Here is a 19,776-nt window from a genome sequence, read left to right on the forward strand (position 1 = left end):
GGGGCCGTGCGGCGCGTTCGCTCAGTGCGTTGCGGGCCTTGCTTGCGTGCGGTTGTATTTGCGAAAGTAGCGATCGAGTGTGAACAATCGTCGCGGCGAGAGCGCGCGCTTAAAGTTGAGTACGCGCAGGAGAGAAGGTAGCGGTCAAAGTTAGTACGCCTGAGTCTTCTCTCTCACTTCTCGCCTGTGATCGACGTTTTCGCGATCGACTTATTCGCGCTCTTTGTGCTGTTTGCATCGGTAATGCCGCACGCGCTCGCCTAAGTGTCTCTCTCTCTCTCTCTCTCTTTTTCTCTCTCACTCGCGAAGTTTCGAAAGTCCCGGAAAACGGAAAAGGAGAGAAGCGGATGCGCGCGCGCGCTTCTCGTATATTTCTCTCTCTCTCTCTCTCTCGCGCTCTCTCTCTACACGCGTTAGTGGTGCGTCGCGCTTTAACTACGGGCGTCCTTCCGCGTTTTCGATCTCGAATGCGCGTTCGCGCATTCGCCCTCAGATTGTAAACAGCTTAGTGGAGTGATTTCGTTCTCTCGACGATCGTCGCTCTCTGTCGGTTACCGCGGCGCGCGCGGGATAACAATCAAAATCCCGTGAAGTCTCGTGCGGGATTTTTGCCGGGATATATATCCCCTATCCCCCTCACGAAACCGGAAGGGGGGTCGGAGAGTGTAAAAGCGTCCGGTGGAAAGTTCTTCGACTCGTTTCGCAATTCGATCGTCGAAGAATCTTATTCTCGCGGGGATGTCGAGATAGCCCGCACCATCCATCCGCGCAGGACTGGATTACCATGCTGGACACGGCCACGAGTAGCAGGTAAGAGAAAAATCCTTCCCTCCCTTTTTTTATTTCTCTCTCTCTCTCTCTTCTCGTCGTCTCCTTGCGCTCTATCTTTTTATATCTGTGTCTCGCTCCTACGTACTACGTTGTTTCTCTCTCTCTCTCTCTCTCTCTCTCTCTCTCTCTCTCGCGCGCGCGCGCGCGAATCGACGCGAACAGCGATTGGACGAGCGCCGAGACGCGGAAATTCCTACGAGAAATACTCTCGCGCGCGTGTCGCATTTTCGATGATCGCAGAGGGAGATATCGGGGAGAGAACGTTCGTAATATTCGGTGCGATAAGCGGTCGACAATTATGACGATCGCGGTGGCGAATTGTAAAGAGCCCCGGAGCTTCCCGCGGTTAAAATTCTCGCGATAGCGGTTTTTCGACCCGCTTCGTAGGCTCGGACGAAACGATACGATAAACGGGGATCGTTCCTTATTTCAATATCGGAAACACACGTACTCGGCTTATCTTATCGCGTGTAACTCTTTATTAAAGTTATGGAAAAGAAAACGGAAAATAAACACCGAAATCTTCCTAGAACGTTTCACGGACTCTGTATTTAGCGTTAAATGTGACGCCTGGCGTTATACTTTGTTTATCGTGAGCGGACTATAATATTTTCGTATTAGACATTGACTGACAATGAGTGGAGAAGAGAATACGCGAGAGTACGTGCTGAAGTTCTATTTGTTTATTTAACGCTTACACGTGCTTCAGTAACATTACCACGTTACTGTGAAATAAATGCTAGAAATTGAAGATGCGAAATATTATGAAAGATTCATAAAAAACTCTGAATGACCATCGTTCAAATATTTTTCCCATCTCTAAATATTTCCTGATTTGTATAAATACAAATTTTTTTTTCCAAGATTGAATACAATCTCGCATCGTTCGAAAAGCACGTGGAAAGAATGAAACAGTGTAGATCACACGTGTCGATATATAAACTGCCGCGTGATAACATTGACGTTGTTAGTAAAAAAGTCTAGAAAAGCTCGTGTTGATATAAGAAGATAGATATTATATAATGTAGCAATTCGAAGGATTTTGAATTATTCCTAAGTTAATGTCAATATTATATGTTCTAACTTTAGCTAATATATCTTAATTTAAATATTATACGGAGAGGAAGGAGAGGGAAAATCATCACCTGTGCGTTTTGAAACTGTTATATATAGCAATATAAATACGTGTTAATTAAATATGTTTTTACTTATAAAAAAGTCATTTTATATATTTATATAAAATTGATATTTCGGTTTGTAACATAGGAAGGTGGGGAGGTTTGTTTCAATTTATTACACGAGATATATATATGTGTAAACAAAGGATTATCTTATTACATTTTTACTCTGATTGATTTCTGATGTCTACAAAGATATTTCTTTTTTTTTTTTCTATACTTCATACGTGTTTCACGATATTATTGCACAAACTTTTGAAAGTCCTCTGCTATTTGCATCACGCTTAGCGCGCATTTTTTATTTGCTCTTGTATGTCTCATATGTATTTTTCGATATATTGAATTTTTAACGATCTTCATAAAAAAGTATGTAGGTTTAAATCGGGAGAGCTGAATGGACGGGGAAAAGAGGGAGATTGCAGACAATTCACCAGACGCCTTTTTATCTTTCGTCAAAAACCTTTTAAATACTGTCTAATAATGTATAATGTTTATTAAAGCAAGATGACCAGATAATCTTATTTATTTACGCATAGTAATGAACAAAAATTAGCAAGTCACATTTATTATCAGAACCAAAAATTAATTTAACTTTGATAAAATCGATCTTTAGAACTACATTTATTACGTATTTTTCTTTAATTCGTCCTACTATATTAATTAATAAGAGTTGGTATTTTAATTTCTAAACTTTTTTTTTACATATTATAAACTGTTATCCAATATTTAGCTAACTAAAAATTTATAATGACTTTTTCTAAGTATATAATAAAGTGAATTTAAAGTTTTGTTATAATGCCAAAAAAATATGAAAATGAATAGGATGAGAGTCGTCTAATCGCATGATTCATGTGTAATGCTCAAGCTCACGAGAAATAATCCGGACCATCTGCTTAGTCGTAAAAATTAGGTATTGAGGACACGGTCAACGCTTTATTAATTAAATGTACTTCGTTGCTTGATCAAGTCAATTATTCTTGTGAATAATTACGTTAGGATCATAGTTATATGAAATGAAAATATATTTAAACTTTACTTTAATGTGCGTGATTGCATATTTAATATAGCTATATATATATATATATATATATATATATATATATATATATTTGTAAAGCAAAAAATTAATTTTAGCGAATAATTGAAAAGTACTAAAAGTAGCAGAATTGATTTTATAGAATACCTTGTATACACTCAAAAAAATATTTTGCTAATGTAGCAATACCTCTAGAAAATTTAATTCTATTGTCAAATATTAATCACAAACATATAATTGTCCTTGACAATAGGCCTTAAAGATAGGCATCACAGACAAATTTTCTGTTTAAATTACACCAATAGTATACGGATATAAATTCTGTCTCTGTCATTTAAATTGATTAAGTGCAAAATATGTGCGGTAGCACAGTATTTGCTAATAATAATTTATCTGTTCAGTTAATTTTTTTAAATTTTTGTTCAAGTTGCAAGATCATTTTTTTGAGTGTATATAATTCTGGAAATTATAATCAAGCAAGCCTCCTTTTTGCTCAACGAAATTCTGTGTAAAACAATGCACACCTCAAAGTACATAAGCCATTACGAAGTACACGCGCGCGTTACTTTCCTCACTTCCATTTCGAGGTACAGATATCGTCACGGCCTTTGTTGTCCGCCGTGACCGCGGGCGAATTCGCGGAAGATCGATTTTTCTCGGAACCTTTTACGCACGTGGTAGTGGTACCCCTACCTACATTTACACCGATCTCTCTCCGTGTGACTCAGTCAGTCTTTATCTTTTCTTTTCGCAAGGGGAACAATCGCGGAACTTCATTAACGTCCGGTGTACGCCTCTCTGACGTAGCGGCAGCGCGGCGGCGCGGATTGTCATCGGCGAAAACCGACCGGACCGTGCATAAATTCCTCCGCGTATCTTAATAAATTCCGGCGCGCGTAACGAACGCCGAAAAAAAAGGGTCGAATCGCGCCGTTGCCGGCGATGCTGTGCCGAGAGTGCGACGCGTTCGAAAACAAACTCATTAATACGCGCCGCGCGATAAACCTCGCGTATTGTCCTCGCCTGTTATTTACGCCCGACGCTGTGATTATAAACGCGGCTCTGTTTATTCTCCGTTTTTATCCACCGTCTTCGTTACTCGCGCGTTGTTATATGTTGACGAGGTTTTATACCTCGCGTTCAGGTGCGCATTATATATATATATATATATATATATATATATATATATATATATATATACTTAAGAATGTGTGTGTGTGTGTGTGTGTGTCGTATGCTTCGATGCGTTTGCTTTTCGATGCCCCCGATTAATTGGTTTATAAATTATTATTCAATTCCTTGCATTTGGATAATAAGATTATTCAGACATATCTCGAATTATTGCGACTTATTGCGAATAATTTGTTCGAACGTGCGAATTTGCAAAATAATATTCTGTTTGTAGTGCAGTCAGGATGAAAATTCCGGCTTATCAAGAAAACGACCGCGAGGCGAGGAAATCAATTTCGCTTGTGTGACGCGGATCAAAGGTTGTTATGATAAATATTCTCCGGTCAGACAATAGTTTTCTGTTGCAAACTATTTTTAAAGACCGTTTCAAAGGGAGAGAGAGAGAGAGAGAGAGGCGGACGAGTGACAGACGGCTTGTTTGACCAGTCAGATTGCTCGATACCGGTGATTGTCGATTTTTAACATGGTAAACACACATCTCGCATTCGTGCGTGCTTATTTGCGTGATGACGTTGTTCTCTCGTCAGCGATTTCGGAGTGATGCGAAATGTGACAGTTGCGGAAAACAACATCAACGAGGAAATTCGTGCTTTAGAAGGAGTTGTGAAATTGATTTCTGAAATATCTCAATATTTTCTTAATCTTGCTGTAAAATGATAATCAAACATCTCACTCTTAGATGGTATAAACTTGTCACACACATAAATATAAACTGTGTTACGCAAAGGCATCTCTTCGAGTTTCTTTAAACAAAAGTATTATAAATCTTTGCTAGAGTTTATTGAATTGAAAGACAAGTATTTACAATAAAAGTATGAAAAAATTTTCTGTTTATTGAATATATATATTTATTAAGTATATTCCGATTATAATGTGCGAAATAGATGTAATTTTTCATGATTTTATTAAAAATATATTTTACGTAATCGAACAGTTCGTACAATGTAATCAACCAAAGCCGAGTCGAAAATGCGCAACCGGCAATCAATCTCTCCAGGCGTGACGCATGACCGAGAAAAAAAAACGTGCTTTCTAATTAATCAATCAAGTTAAGTGGTTAACGGCCATAATTAGCTGCATTCGTAGCTGGAACGTTGAAATTACCCGATTAACCTGTGTTATTCCCATCCAGCGACCAACGAAGTACGGAATCCGCATATTGTGCTCATTTAGGGACGAATTGTGTACTTGTCTGTGCAAATTAAATTCTTCTCACTTTTCGCAGTTAATACAAATTTCAATCGAAATCAATCACGCGTATCCTATATTAACGTGAACGTAATTGCGAGCAATACTTCTTAGTATATTAATAATTATTAATTTTTAATATTAGAAAAAAATTGCCAAATTTTTTGAATATTTAGAATTGATGAAACAAGTTTTTGCAAAATTTTGATTAATATTTTTCTGTAAGAATATCTCAAATATGCACAAAAAATTTTCCAAAATTCTTTTCCAAGCAAAATAATTTATATATTGTAACATTTCGTTATAGGTAATATTTCGTAATTTCTTCTAAAAGAAAAATTTCACAGAAAGAGGAAGAGGAGGGTTACTACAAATTATCGGAAATTTTTATTTTAAGAGGAGAATAAATCACGCGCGTATAACAATATTAGGATAACGAATAAAACTGTTAATAATAATATAACCTGCCAATATAATATTAGTGAAATTTAACAAATATATTTTGTCTTTTAATTATTACAAATTTCTACGTCAAACGAAATAAATCATGTGCATATTACGAGAATGACCGCGAACAGTGCTTCTCAACTTGACAATAACACGACGTAGCAGAAACGGTTTAATATATATTTTCATCGACTACTATAAATCGTAATTTCAACTGGAATAAATGATAGGTGATTATAATATTGCGAGCGTGACCGCAGACAGTAGAGGTTCGCGATATGTTAATAACGTATTATTTCTTGATATTGGAACATAATAATCGGAATGTACTTTGGCTGCACGCGCGTAACGCATATGGAAATTCGCATCCGTGATTCAGACAGATAATTGAAAGAATTCGTTTAAAAGTATTTTTTTTTTTTATTACATATGCGCACATGTCGGAATGTTTGAACCGCGTGTCGAGACCGCGGGCGCCGACTTTGAAAACGAAATTTATTCTCCGAACGTAGCGCACGTATGTGGAATGAAGAAATGTTTTCTTCATTCCTTTTACGTACTATACGATCGTAAGGGGCACTAAAGTGTATCAGTGGCAAAATCGCCGTAGTTGCAAGATGTGCCATGGAAAAAAGGAGGAAATGAAAAACTACAAATGTTATCGTTATTAAATTATATATTGTATGTTACGTATGACTTTTATCGCTCAGTGTTCGCGTTCGATACCACAATGTCATAACGGCACGTGCGTTTGTTCATTACGTGCGTGCGTACCGAAACAACGGTTTTATATATACATGAGGCTTATTTGCATCTTGTTATTTTTCCGGCGTTTACATCCGGTGTGAGGTAACGGTGAAACGCAAAAATCGTACAAATGGCAAAAGAAAATTCGCACGTGCTTGAATTGAAATTTATGTAAAACTATAGTAAAATTTATCATATGCGTTTTGTATTATATGCCAAATAGTAAACACACGTCAAACACATAATATCAAGATCGAAAGTTCCCTGCAATTATTAATTATAATATTAGACAAACAGAGAGTGAGGAGAGATTTGTCATTTTGTAACGAATATCGCAAATTCGCGAACATTGCATTTTACACGATAATATTGTCGATCAACTTAAGCTCAAAGTTACCGCCATGTGTAATCGTAAGGGCAGTTGAGTAATGACTGACGAGTTAATATGCCACATAAGCAAGCATTAAGTAACGAGTGCCACTCACACATACTTGACAACGATGTACTTACCATACACATGATTACGAATACGGTTGTCTCGGCAGATCATGATGTTCCTTTCATTCAGGCCACGATTAAAGAGCTGCAGATGTATTTAACTCTCGCCGTCTCTCGCGAACTGGGGCAACTTCTGGATATATCATATGTAATATACCTTTCGGTTTTTTTTTTTTTTTTTTTTCCACATATCAAGAATATGAGATATACTTGGATTTTTAATATTGATATAAATTTTTTATCGTGTGCAAACGAGTTTTAAAAACAAGTTTTATTTTCCACGCTTTTTCATAGTACTTGAGAACGAATGTTCCTATATATTATGACAGTAAATATTCCCTCTCTTGATTTACGTTATAATTGCATAATTGCGCACCGTCCGCATGAGATCGATGAGATATGAGAGAATATAAAACACCGTGAGATACGGCCGTTTTTTAGCGGTAAACTTTTCCATTTAGTAGGCGTTGTATATTTTCACCAATCGTTTATGGCCGTTGCAATCGATGTTGCATATGACACGTGGGTCACGAACAGTTACACTTTATGGATGTGAAAGGCATTTTCGCGTACAACTTTTAAATTTTCATCATTAGCGTTGGTTAAAATTTTGCTATTAAGCTATTTTTTTCGACGTATCAAAACATCATTTTTTTTTTTTTTTTTTTTTTTTTTTTTTAACAGTGTGACTGCGTGATAACGTTTAGTCCAATTTTATAGTTGCGAGAAAGATGATTGTATCTATTTTTTACAAAATATGAAAGGCAAAACAATCATTGATGATGAAGAAATTAACTATATAAATTAAAATATAAAATTAAATTAATTAAATTCATCAATTGTTAATATATACATTTTTTGTTCAAATTTATTACATTTGAAAATTGTACATAATAATTAGAGCTATTATGTAACTCGCAGATTGTTCGATAAAAATATATTTTTCAATAATTTGCATTATATACAATTCCTTCTCTTCAAAATTTGTCATGTTAGTTGCGATCGACCCGCAGCAATCCGTTTGAAATGAGAAGATGAACGGATGTTGCGCTTCTTTGTCTGAATAAAAAGGGATGGCCTTGGATGTTGATCGACAATAAGGCAGAAATAGGGCGCATAACACGAAGACGGAAGAGAACGAATAGAGAAGCGCACAACTCGCGAAATGTTGGTGAAAACAAAGCGCATAAACAAAAAATTTTATTTTACAATTAAAAATCTAGAAAATATTTTATATTCACTAAATTTTTCCTTTCGATTTAACGAAAAATATTAAAGCAATATGTAAAAAAGCTGAGTATTATATAAATCACTTGAAATTATTATCTTGTACATATTATTAATAATTTAATGATGCATTGTATATATTACCAACGAGAATAATAAATACTAATAGTTTCTAATTATTACAGAATTACATATGAAAATCTTTTTTTAAGTTTAATAATGATAAGTCTCTAAAAACAAATAGGTTGGGTAAATTTCTACTTGAAGAAGGCTCATTTTCGCTTTTTTATATTTAATACCTCTTTACATGCGAAATCGGCGACGAAAATGTGAAACGAGAAAACAAGGGATCGCCGACGATCGCCTCGCTAGCCTGGAAATCCAGTTACTCTCGATCCAGCAGCAGGGGTCTCAAGACAATGTGCAGAGAGTAAGCCGTGCAATGCCGCCTCGGGAGAGTTGGTTGGGTGAGCGCGACGAAAATAACTCCGGTCGAGGAGAATATTACGGCACTTTGCAATGAGGAGAGACCGATGGAAAGGAGTGAGAGAGATAGGAAGGGGGCCTCGCGCGCGCGCGAATGGAAGGGAATATTCTTGAAGAGGCTCGCGGAGAGGCGAAGAATCGCTCGCGCGAGCGCGCGTGCATTAGACGAGGTGCATACACGCACACATGTATATACTTAGCGATTTGTTTATATTCTGGATTTTACTGCGTGACACTTCTTAAGAATAATGTATTTGGATAGGAAAATTAAGATGCACGTACACACACACACACACACAAAGTTAGAGAAATGCGTGTATAAGATACAACTTTATAAAAAATAATATCAATATTTTAATAATATATTTTATATTTTCATAAACTCGAATATAGTGTAGACAATAATAACAGATTCACTAATTTAACATTGTAATCAACAAAAGGCATAAAAATCCTGTTTGCAAAGTAAATCGTTTATGTATCGTTCTGTACTCATTGCATGCGTTAGAGATTTAATTGAACATTATACAAATGCAAAATTATTAGAATTATATATTTAAAAGTGGCATCAGTTTATAAATATAAAAAGAACAAACTGTACAAGTTAAAACAGAAATAACAAGCTAGTAAAAGTAAAAGTGAAAATATAGAAAGTATAATATATAAATCATATTTTTTTCTGAACTTTTGATAACTTATGCAACGTTTTATTTTTATTATTTTGTTATTAAAATATTCTCAAATAATCAATCATAATGAAATTCTTATCCTCCTCATGAATGTTTAAAAATATTAATAAACTATTAGATTATTAGATTGAATAATAATTGATAGAAAAATATTAGATTATTATATAGAAAAGTTAAGAGAAAAAAAAGAGAGCTAGAGATTAAAATAGATTTATCTAATAAAATAACGGAAGCAGGAAAAAGAGAGGAAGATTATATATATATATATATATTATATATATATATATACATGTGTATTTATTGACTGAATATATACACGACGAATCACTCGACGACTGATGATCGGCGGTCGTCTTCTCGTCGGTACGTGACGCGATTGGCCGGCCGGCCAATGACTGGCACTCCGGACCGCTCTCGGATGCTGCGTGCCCCGGACCCCCTTCTTCACGCGGTGCATTCGCGCGACACGTACAGTGCGCTTCATTGACGGCTGCAAAACTGGTCCACCGTCCGTCCGTCCATCCGTCCGTTCGTTCGTTCGGTATAAAACTCCGTTAGAACCAGTTTTCCGCGCGATGGACGAGTCTGAGGCCTTCGCGAGCTCGCCTTCTACTCGAACCCGGGCCCTTCGCCGTGTTGCACCGCCGCGGATTTTTATCGAGATGAAACGTTACGAAATGTTACGCTTCTTTGACCGATTATGCAACTGCATCGACGGACACGTTTGACATTGTAGACAGAAGAGCCCTCGTTGCGGTCTTGCGATTTTAGAATGATATTTAGAATGAAAAGTGACAATAAAATTAAAGACGGGAATATTTAAATACTCGATGCAAGAAGTATAATTGATTTGCGTATCAATAACCTGTCAAAATTATAATTACAATGTTTTTCAATGACTTTTACTATAGAATACCAACATGAGTATATAAAAGATTTTTTTCAGCTTCATATAATAATTAAGATCGAAATACAAGTAAAGGATTCGAAATGATGAAAATACACGGTGTTATCGCACGTGCGTTTTGACACATGCATACTTCGGCATCATAATCGACATTTGGCTACGGTATACTATTATGATTCCGCGTTACGATCGGCGGCGATATGCGTACCTACCTATTTATCTATCTATCTATCTACCTACCTACCTACCTACCTACCTACCTACTCTCGATGCACACACGTTCACGCGCGCTCGCCTTTCACATATGCGATCCGACACGCACTAACACCGTGAAAGCCCACCGCTGCCAGCATGTCTGCCAGTGCAACAAGCGGAATCCGAGCACTTGCGAAATCGGTCGAGCCACTCCGGGGATCGAGACTCGACGGCTTCGTCGCATTCTATGCACGACATATAACTCGGCAACTCCTATAAAAAGCGTAAACGCCCGATTACGCAATGACGCGTAATATAATAATGAATGTATCTTTGATGATAGAAATTCCAACGCAAATATACAATTTGTCGCTCTTCGGTGAAACGGTCGCGAATAACGCAATTGACATTCGTGTGGAAATTGTTGACGATCCATATGAGTACGCTAACGATACGTGTCGTTCTGTTGTCATTTACTCGACGTGTATCGTGACGTTGAGCGATGACAAACTACGCGAGTAATATGCTTTTATTCTCGATTTGTGCGAGCGATCATTCCTGGAATAGGAATGTTCTTCTATTATTTTATATATATATGTATACCTATAATTCTTTTTTAGAGATAGAGAAAGAGAAAGAAATATTCTTCTATTATATTTTTTTACATTTTTTAATTAGCGACTAATAAAAAATTGATGGGTTAATCAAATGATAAATGAAATTTCAAACAACGTTTATGTTAATAAATGTGAAGTTATGTTTGATAAGCTGTCGAGTACGGGAATTATAACGTTAAGCAAACTTTATGAATATATTATCGTAATATCGTCAGGCCATGCAGCCTGCGGAAAAAAGCTTCACTCAATCCGGGAATTACATTGCATCTAGATTGCACAAAAATATATTTACTCGTCTTAATGGTAGCCTGTCGACATAAGCACGCCTCCGTCAAAGTAGCCGGTAGCAACAAAGAGACTCTTTCGAAAAAGATCGCATCATTCTTGATCAAGCCGTGAACACGAAAAGAATAAATTTGCAAAACAACGTCTAATAGCAGATGAAAAGAAATAAGAAAAATGACAAGACGAGACAATGTCAGTATGTCAAACAACAACCGTGCTGACACGGCGTTACTTTCGTGAATGCACTTTGTTGCATCTTCCCTATCGGCGTTAAAATAAGCACCGGAGTAAGGAAGCGCCATAAAAAAAAGGGCAGAAGGAGAAGATCATGAACGAGGAGGAGATGGCGGCGATGGTTGTGAGAAGGAAGAGAACGACGGTGGTGGCTGCGACAGCGACATGGAGGAAAAAAAGATGAGGAAAAAGAGACTTGCTGGGAGAAGAAGAACAAGACGAAGAAGAAGAAGAAGAAGAAGAGTGGCTAACCGGCTGGCTCTGCAACACAAACCCGAAGTAAACCAAACCTACCGGTCCTACCGCTCGCTACCACTACCACCTACCGAACTATTACCTGTAACCAGTCTATATCTGGACTTTGCTTTGCGTCTTTCTTTTCCTTTATTTCTCTCTCTTTTAGCATCTCTCCGATGCATCGTGTGTACTAGAATAGTGAAATCCCCTGTGCTCACTGCACCTTGGATTGACGTGGCCGTCTCCCACGCGGTTAAAAACGACTCTCTTCACGAATCTTGTGTTGATCTCTCAGGTTAGATGACAACGCAAAAGATATCTCATCTTAATTTTTCACTTGTTTTTTTTCTTTTTTTGAGCAAAGTTGTTCTTCATTTCTTCATTAAACCTCTTACACAATTGTTATGCAAATGATTACATTTTTTGATACTGATTTCAAATGATTGTATTGCGGTGATTCAAATATTTTCTATAAATTTTTGTATAAATTGATTCACGAGCATTTCACGTCATTGCGAACTGCATGATGGATACACTGTGTGTATTAAATAAAAATATATCGTGGGTGAAATTTGCAAAGCTTTTTAAAACGTTAGTCAATGCCTCAATTAGCATTGACAGATAAAATACAAAAATAGAAAATATATCTTCATTCTTCTCTATTCTGATTGTGAGTTTTTATTAACTGCATTTTAATAAAAATTTATTAAAGTACAATTTTTGCTTTACACATATACGAGACGTTAATAATAAGGAAACATTTTTGGAATATTTTCTGAATAAATTTTTATTTATATTCTATTTTTTTCTTTACAATTGATTGATTCCAGCATTTTGCATAATCGATGACTGCAAAAATAAATACCGGAATATTTCCTTTTTAAAATATGTTATAATCAAAACTTATATTATGGCGACTTGTTTATGCGTATAAATTTTTTGTAAGTTGAAATCAGATATTTATTTCTTCGATTCTACGCTATTTTGTAGTGCTTTTAAAGAGAAGTATTTTTAATATGAAAGATCAATTGCTTTAATATATCTTGAGGATAATGTTTTATATTCTTTTTTTTTTTTTACTTTTTGCAATTAATTTTTTTTTTTAATTTTCATCTACGCAACTAAAATGTAAACGAATTGAATTCGATTTATTTGAAGCTGATAGTGCAATCGAACGTTGCATAATATAATAAGCAATAATAAAATCTTCGATCGTCTATAAATCATTTATTTTAAGATAAAATAGTAATAATTTATCTACACTGAAAAAAAATATTGAATCAATAACATTATTATAGTTGAAATTTATTTTATTAATTTAACAAGATTATTAATCAAATCAATACGTGGCATATTAATTTGATTAATAAAGTTGTTGAATTAATAAAATAAACTTCAAGTATGATGATGTTGCTTGAACATTATTTTTTTTTTCAATGTAGATATCGTAAACTACCTGAACGGATACTTATTGTCACGTCAAAAGTTTTTTTTTTTTATAGTTCATGACCTTATTTGTTAATGCGAATATATTATTTAAATTATATTATATAAGACATGCAGTAATAAGCGCATTTGATAATATTTTGTGTTCAAAACTGAAATAATTTTTTCGAGCAAAATTATATATTATATTTATATATTATATTAATAAAATTATATATTATACTTTGCAGATATTGAAATATCAGTATTCGTTTCATGTTTTCTAAATCTAATTAATAAGATTAATTAGTTGAAGAATAATAATCTGTTTTTGTTTATGGATTTGAAATACAATCTGACACAAAATATTTTTTTTTAATTAATTATAATTCAGAAGCAAAATATTTATGTTAACATTCCTATTGAAAAAAGATATATCCTATTTAAAAATATTAATACCAATGCACGTCGGATTACTACCGTACAACCTCTATTGAAAAATATTTTGATATGCAAGATACGTATATAATGTAAATTTTAAAATTGCCTGTGTACCGACTTAATCCGACTCATATGGTCCGACGATTAGGAATCCATGAGTGTCGCCTCAATTACGCACGTGATTACATTTACAGTGGCGAGACGGTATATCGTGGCGTTGATAGACATGACACGCGCCAAACAGGTGTGTTTAATCCGGTCGTTTAAATCGAGTCCACGAGATTACGCATCCGTTATTTCTACGGTGCTGTCTCGGGCGCACCATGACCGCAAAATCCCTTCGTGCCTTGGTTATCGATCATAACGGATCGCAACGATCACCGGCACTCATAGATGTAACGATCTGCGGCATCAACCGCACATTTTTTTTGAAGGATCGATTGATTCTCGTAGCTGCATCAACGTGCTCGCAATAAGTTTAATTTTCTTTAACATTCCTTAAAGTTATATCCATACTATTTGCTATTGACAATATGATTAATTTTAGTACATTAAAGTCTAAAAAATTAATATTTTAATTATTTTCCTCTCGTTAAAATAATATAAAATAATATTAAAGCGTACATAACTAATACAAAAATGTATATCTTTCTAGCAGAATAATATTTCTATTATAAATATATATCTAAAATAAATGTTTAATAATATATTCTTTTTAATATATGTATTTCTTTTAATAAAAAAATCAGAAAAGATTATTATATATTCTTTGTGTATTTTCTTATAATAAATAAATACGCAATTTATAAATATAGATGCAAAAATAACAAATACGCAAGTTTGTCTTCTTATTACATACTGTGCGTCAATGACGTAGTAAAAAAAACGTGGATATTTCTATCATCATTTTTTATTCGCATGTTTTTACTGAATCCTTAATCACTTTTGCAATATATGCTTTAATCGACCGTTATCACATACAATGTTTCTATAATTATTCTTCGATCAAGCTTGATACATTATTACATCTTCCAGGTGGCTTGACGTCCAGGCTGAAACAGTGAAGAGTACAGATTGGCAGCACTATGCTTGCAACATAGCATCAAAACTTCGACCATCTTCTTCTTGAATCGCGCTGCGATGTTGTTTAGGTAAGTTTTACATCTTATTACTAAAAATTACACAAATGCACCCACAGAATTACATTTTCTTTATTATTGATTTTTAAATTGTAATTTAAAGATTTTTATTTTGATAAATATAATTTTACGATAATTACATATTAATATTCAAGATTCTAAATTATTTTATTATGAAAATGACAAATGCCATTTCTCGTGATTAAAGGCAATAGTAGAAAGATGAGATATTAATAACAAGATAAAATATTTTTCAAGTGCGAAATGTTTTTGTGTAACATTCATTTGCATTATATACTTTTCGTTTGTATAGACGAATAGAAACGCGCATGATATGCAGATCATATTCATACGTATACGTAGAACATTAATGCAAGACTTGTGCAAATCATGCCTATTAACAACCGCTGAAATAAAAATACAATAATTATGCACATTCATGACACGTAGCCGCGAAAGCGTGAGACACTCGAATCAGAACTCTATCAATACGCAATTTCTAATCAATATAAGTCTGTTTTAACTAAATAGAATCAATATAAAACAATGCTTTATAAATTGATAATAGAAATTAAACGACATGAAAATATATCATTGATATATGTGTGTGCGTGAATAAATAATTGTATTTAACAATTGCGTTGTAAAATGTTTGATATAGAGCAAAGCCAATCGTATATAATAACAGGATAAATTCAGTTCAGATCCAGACTCTGTCGTATATTTTTCTTAGAGGCGTCGACAATGGGCGCCACCGCCCGGCGACGCTGCAGTTAATGTGAACGCGCTATTTAATATCGGCGCGCGAGGAACGACGTCTCACAGCAGATATTATAAATACGTGTTATCGCGTATATGCCGGCGTACTATTTTCATATGTTATCTCCGTCCACGTCCGCCACGGAACCACAAACACGCCTGCTCGCTCGGCTCCCGCGCTCGATTTCTGCGCGTCTTTTCGACGAAGTGAATACATCATATATGGTGATGTATCTCCTCTTTGCGTACGATATAATAACTACTATATTTCATAGAAAGAATTGTGTGCAAGGTATATATACATTATAAACTACGTTTCGCATTATGTATCGAGTCAAAAATACTGTGTGTCTGATAAATAAATATTTAATTTAAAATTACACGTTCAATAAATTCGAGCGGCAACATTCTCATATGAGATACTTTTTCCAAATCTAGTTTGTATATCGTAGATGTGATAAATTGCACAAATGTGTTTCTTTTATTTTAATTAATCTTTTATTTATTCAGAATTGTATTATTTTATTACACGCATTGTAAAATAATTATAATAATTTTTTTGTTTATAAATATATATAATATTGCGTAACGATTTTTAAGCATTATTTTTATGAAATAAATATTGGATTTGAACTTATAGAAACTTTATTTTGATTAAAAATATTATTTCGTTCAGTATTTCTCTATTGAAATTAAGTTTAGACGATTTTATGTACAGAAATATTTGAAATAGATGAAATTTTACTCTGAAGTCGCAGAAAAATATTATTTATACTTTTAACTTTTGAATACATTTTTTTTTTTTTACGCATTATATAAAAGTGTTGCCTCACGCTTGGTATAAATAATGTATGTATTTTCGTTATTTTCGAATTGACCATGATAATAAACCAAAATATCATAGAAAGCGAGAAAAGAGTATCGCTACTTTTGTCATACATAACAAAACGCGCTTTGAACACGTACTAGAAAGAACACGTGTAATATTCAAATATGTACAGTTCAACTGCGCATATACACTCTCATGTTTTCATATGATAATTGTATATACATACATATGTTTCATGCAGCTATGTTGAAGGGCTTGAAAACCAAATTACGCAGATTCTACATAGCCATAAAACACACACGTAATACTTAAATCAAATCTTAGTTCCTAACATTTGACAAAGTTAAATTTTTATACGTCATTTGATTGCACATTATTTGCATATGTCTGACATTTTTTATTTGCATACATCTAGAAAAAGTAGTTATGAAAAAAAGGTTTAAAAGTCAAAAACTTTATATTAATCCCCCAAATTAACAGAATAAGTAAACCCAAATTAGCGAATCTTTCGAGCGATTATTTATTATCCGTTAAAAAAACTTTTTTTTTTCTTAATGAGAAATTATTATTGCATAATTGATGCTAAATACGTAATGTGTATTTTGAAGCCGAATGATTAACCATTCGACGATATATAAATTAGTACGAGGAAAACTTTTCATATTTAAAATATAATTGGTAAAAATAATTTTATTCATGATAAATATACATTTTTATTGTTATAATGTATTTATAAATAACAGAATAAGAGTCTTCACACATAATTGCATTCTACCGCTTTCTTTGATTACACAATGCAATTTGAATTTATACGTGTTTTGATGAGAAGTATATAACTTAATAATCATTAATATTCCTCAACGCTTTATTTTACTTCGTTTATCGTCTATTTGTAATAACAGATCGCCAGAATGATCGAGTAAACATCATTATTACGCTACGTAGTAAATAATTCCTGGTTGTTGTGTTAGAAGAGTCATGGGAATTCTGCCAAATTCTCGAAAGAGAGCCGACATTCGAACATGTGCGCGCGGTTAAAATTCGTGTGAATATGCAAAGGACCGCACAAGTAGATTGCATGTACACTCTCAATTATGTTATAAATGTGATTAAGAAAACATGAGCGATCGCGGGCTGTTGCTTCCATTGGAAATTCGCCAACTATTTCCCTGAGAACGTAAATTTTAGATAGAATTTGATTTGCCAAATCGTTAGCACATGTCTATGTTGATGAAAACAACCGCGAACTTTGTTGATTAATTGCCGAAATACGGAGAATTAATGATGTCTCGACGTCATTAAAATTTTAGTATTTTAACGTTGCTGTATTTTTTTCACAATGCAATTTTTTTTGCCTAAATCTTTTTATGCGCTCAGCATTGTGTATACGTGAAATAAAACGCATTTAAATTTTTTTATTCACACGAAACGCAATGTATTTAATGACTGACATTATAATAAATAGCGTTCAAATGAAGACGAGACAATGTATTTCTATACTCGTATATGTCGGCACCTCATGTAAAAGAGAGCTTATTGCATATTCGTACGATAATTGATTAATCCCACATTGTACTTGCAAACGGCGTTCGTTGACTGCATTTTTTTATGACGCTCCATGTTCTCCGCCTTTAATCGCTTCTTTTAATAAGTCGTTAAGTACATTGACACTGTTTCTATCATTAAACGCTTATTAAAAAACCAATGAGAGCATATAAAAGAAATAACAAATATTTGTGTGCGTGTCTTATATTTGATATTTTTTTTAAAAAGGATAATAAAACATATACACTAAAAAAAAATTTACTTAATCTAAAAAAATATTTAGTTTAATACGTTCAAACAAGTATTTATTTAAATTAAGCAAAAATATATTTGAATTAGTAAAATATATTGTCTATTTTACTATTCAGCACTATATTTCATTGATTCAAATATGTTTTTGCTTAATTTAAATAAATACTTATTTGAACGTATTGAACTAAATATTTTTTTAGATTAAATAATTTTTTTTTTCAGTGTACCAGTTTAGATATATTGAATCCTTGTAAAAAGTATTAGAATTTTTTTTAATGTCAGACAAATAATGTTTTAAAAAGTCGTAATACATTTCAAACAGCAAAACGTGTCGCATCTCGATTAAAATTATTTTTAAGATATTTTATTTATATTACATGTAAAAGTTTTTTTTTTTAACTTGATTGATATAAAAAATATTAAAGTGAGTTAAATATTTTGAATACATCACACGCTACGTTACACATCGAGCAATTGACGTAGCTAAAATTACAATTTAGATTAAGATGTGTTGAAGAATTGACTATATGCATAGAGCAGATGTTAAGCGGCACGATAAATTAATAAGAAACGCAAAGTCATTAATTAATGCCGTAGGCGCGTACATGTGCAAGCAAAATATTAATATTAATATTGCTCTAAAGCTCTCTAATTAAAGTGACCTGTGAATAACTGTTGAAGCAAAGTCATAAGTATCTCGCGCAATTTACATGCGGTGTCGGATAAGCATATTCCTTTAGGCTAAATGTAATTTTCATCGTGTATTCATTTGCTAATACGCACGCAATATGTGTAATTTTATGATCATTGAATCATTTCGATTCAAAATGTGCGGAAAGGCAACTGTCAGACTATCATGACAACTAGAAATTAGCATCGAGTTTAAGAAAAAAAAAAAAATCAAAACGCATTATATGACAAGTAGACAGATTGATATAAATATTAAATATAAATATTATTAATATTAAAAAAAGAGAAAAAATTTATTAATGAAGAAATAACGGAATGGAACAGATCAATTAACACACATTCACAAATTCTTAAAGATCAAATCATAGATTAATTATCAGAGATAACTTAATTATCATAATAATCTTTAAATTACCTTTTTAAGTTTTAATTCATAAATTAGAGATATAATCATCAGACCTATACCAAAATAGATTACAACACACACAAACAAATTAATAAATAACTTCAATTCTCTACTTTTAATACTTATGTGGAAATTATAAAATATATATATATATATATATATATATATATATATATATATATATCGCAATTTTTTTTCATATAAAATAACATGCTTTAATGATGTTTAAAAATTGAAGAGTTGGCACATTTAAATATTTTTAATTGAATAATATGATTAAAAAATACATTTTTAAAT

General features: G+C 33.4%; 1 protein-coding gene across 1 annotated transcript in view; it reads left to right on the forward strand.

Annotated features, from left to right (window-relative positions):
• Positions 1-56: 56 nt before the first annotated feature.
• LOC140664208 (receptor-type guanylate cyclase Gyc76C) overlaps positions 57-19,776 on the forward strand; it is a 69,839-nt gene continuing 50,119 nt past the window's right edge. Inside the window, exons 1-2 of the mRNA XM_072889097.1 lie at positions 57-810; positions 14,895-15,010. The gene's annotated coding sequence lies outside the window, so the exon portion shown is untranslated. The remainder of the gene's footprint in view (positions 811-14,894; positions 15,011-19,776) is intronic.

The sequence above is a fragment of the Anoplolepis gracilipes genome, chromosome 3 (assembly GCF_047496725.1).
Source record: "Anoplolepis gracilipes chromosome 3, ASM4749672v1, whole genome shotgun sequence".
Taxonomy (NCBI): domain Eukaryota; kingdom Metazoa; phylum Arthropoda; class Insecta; order Hymenoptera; family Formicidae; genus Anoplolepis; species Anoplolepis gracilipes.